The sequence below is a fragment of the Podarcis gaigeae genome, assembly GCF_964106915.1.
Source record: "Podarcis gaigeae genome assembly, chromosome: Z".
Lineage (NCBI taxonomy): Eukaryota > Metazoa > Chordata > Lepidosauria > Squamata > Lacertidae > Podarcis > Podarcis gaigeae.
The window spans coordinates 32,468,742-32,471,805 of NC_139691.1; the positions used below are offsets into that span (position 1 = coordinate 32,468,742).

General features: G+C 43.7%; 1 long non-coding RNA gene across 1 annotated transcript; it reads right to left on the bottom strand.

The window, feature by feature from the left end:
- Positions 1 to 465: 465 nt before the first annotated feature.
- On the bottom strand, positions 466 to 1,971 carry LOC310836396. The gene is made up of 2 exons (XR_014560077.1): positions 1,760 to 1,971; positions 466 to 701 (listed from the first exon to the last, which is right to left on the bottom strand). It is a non-coding gene; the product is annotated as an uncharacterized lncRNA (long non-coding RNA).
- Positions 1,972 to 3,064: the final 1,093 nt, after the last annotated feature.

The window sequence follows — 3,064 nt, forward strand, 5'->3', positions numbered from 1 at the left end:
CCATTGCACAGCTGATCCCTGTGGTCCACAGGCTGCACTATAGTTCCCAAGCACCCAACATTTAACTGGTTGTCGGGTGTTTGGGAAATACTGCACAGAGGACAGGTTGTCAAAGTTGGCCTGCACCTACCCCTAGTCTAAATGAATGGCACCTGACTATTGGCAGAGTACCTGCTTGGCATGCAGAAGGTCCTTGGTTCAATCCCTGACATCTCTAGTAGGACCTGAGCCTTGGGAAGCTGCTGCCAGTCAGTGTACACAATATTGACCTCTGACAAGGCAGCATCATTTGTTCTTCTTTCCACCGTCTGTAAGGGTAGCATCAGACAGAGTGCCTATGTGGAAGTTACTGTGGCCAGCTCATCCATGCAAATAACTGGTTATGAAAGGAATCTAATCACATCAGTAAGGAAATGCCTGGAGGTGGAGACTCACAGAAGATTGCACTTCCTATGCCACAATTAGGGGGGGGGGGCTGCATCTTCAAAGTTCCGTAATATTTCAGGGTACCCACATTTCACACAAAGAAATTTACCTTCTACCTGATCAACCTCTGTGTCCATTAACCAGATAAGCCTCTTTCCATCCTGATGCCATCAGCTTTGACTGACAGGTGGTTCAGCAGGGTTTCAAGAGGAGGCCTTTCTCAGCAGTTGCTACTGATATTTCATTCTGACTCAAGATGGCAGGAATGGGAGCTTCTGCATGGAAAAGGTAAAAGGTAAAGGATCCCTGGACAGTTAAGTCCAGTTAAGGGCGACTATGGGGTTGCAGCGCTCATCTCGCTTTCAGGCCGAGGGAGCCAGCGTTTGTCCACAGACAGCTTTCCGGGTCATGTGGCCAGCATGACTAAACTGCTTCTGGCACAATGGAACACCATGATGGAAACCAGAGGTCACAGAAATGCCGTTTCCCTTCCCGCCACAGTGGTACCTATTTATCTACTTGCACTGGCATGCTTTCAAAATCCTAGGTTGGCAGGAGCTGGGACAGAGCAATAGGAGCTTACTCCATTGCGGGGATTCAAACAGCTGACCTTCTGAACAGCAAGCTCAAGAGGCTCAGTGGTTTAGACCACAGCACCACCCGCATCCCATACCACATCCCATACTGATCACTTTCCCTAAACTTTCACGTTATAATTTTACTGCAGGTTTTTTTCCCCTTGGGAAACTTATATTTCAGTTTCGAAGGTTTACTGGCCTGGCAATCCAATGAAGTTAAAATTACGTCCTCTTCAGGTATTGCTTATCCCATGGCAAGAGGAAGAACAGGGATGTGCTGACTAGTTCTGCACTCTTTGGTGCACTGTTCTAATTCATGCACAGAACCTCAATAAATACAGCAGACTCTCCACTGCAGACATTTGTCCTCCAATACAGGAATCGGGGTAGGAGGAAGAATCAAACAGGGAGATTGGGGAGATCATGACCACCCTCCTCCCTGCCAGCTTCTGCTGCCTCCCCCACAATCACTGTCCAGCAAAACCTCTTGTGAACAGCACTGACTGCTGTTGTTACAAAAAACAGCCTGGAGTAACCTTTTTTTGGGAAGATTGGCATTACTGTTTGGTTCTCAGAGGATGTTTGAATGGATATTCCTGTACCGGCCAGTAGGTGGTGCTGGTCATCTATTCACGAAATCACCTTGCGCATTTCACAAACAGGTTTTTTGGGGGAGATTAAAGGTTTCCCCCGACGTACCATATGTAGTTGCCGTTTGAGCCAACATTTTATGGAGGGAATTTGTAGCTCTGTACCTGTGGTCGCACGTAGCGGCTATTAGAGAGTTGTGTTTTGATTCCTACACGAGTGGTTGCTTGTGTCTGAACTGAGAAAAGTTCTGTGGCTGTAGGCACACCGCTCAGGTACCCAGGTATTCCTCCAGCCAGTAAACGTCAGCATTATGAGTATGCACGCAAGGCTAGCCTTTCTATATCTTCTTTCCCTGTTTGTATTTAATGCCCAGTGCTCTAAGAGGAACAGAGTGTTTGTCCGAGCTATGGGAAACCTGGTTATTGTGATGTAATTCTGTCTGCAGATAACACTTGCTATCGTGAGCAGTGCTTTGATTTAGTTGCCGTCGCCTCTGTCTGCCACATCTTTCCTCTGAACTGAGCTCGCAAACTGACAGCCCAGACCTGTGAGAGGGAAGTAGCATGAAACAGGTGTTTCCAAAACACACCCACCAATTCAAAAGCAAAAACAAAAAAACCAATGGATCACTCAAATGAAAGCACTGAGGATCTATTCCAGATCTTTCACAAAATTTGGATTTTTTGGTGCTAGAAGAAAAAGCTGCTTTTTAAAAAATTTTAAACCACATTATTCCAGATTATTATATTAATAAATATGGTGTCACATGACAGCGTACCAGAAAGAAAACCTGGGAAAAAACAGCAGCTATACCACTCTTAATGGTAATAATAATAATTTTTTTTAATACCCTGCCCATCTGGTAAGTGTGGAAAAGTCCACTGGCTATGTTTTATATCTCAAAATAGTGACAAAAGCATATTCTATGAGTTTTATTCAGACCTGTAGTACATAAAACCACTCTGTGGAAAAAATGGCAATGCCCAAACTTTTTTTTTTAAGGTGGGGGGAATCAAACATTCAAACTTTTTTTGGCCACAGCGTATCTTGAATTGCACTTAAATGCAAAGTGTTTTATATTAATTTGAAGCTTGAGATATGTATTCTGGATGGTGTTGGGTATGTTTTTCAAATATTTCATAGGCGACCATTCCTGCTCTTGAGACTTGGAATGAAATTTTTGCAAACAGTGCAAAATTGGGCAGAACTTCATTCAGGGTTTGAACCGACATCTGGTGCATGAAATTTTTGTTTTGTTAAAAAGAAAAGAAAAGAAAATCCCGTTTTAAAACAGTTGAAACGTAAGAACATGATCCCATCAAAATAACACATATTCATTAAGCTCCGTTTTATTTTGGTGGGCATATTAAGCACATACTGAGATCTACATTGCCTTCTCCTTTGCCATCATAAGAAGAGCCCTGCTAAATCAGGCCAGAGGCTCTAGATCTAACCCAATGCTCTCTTCT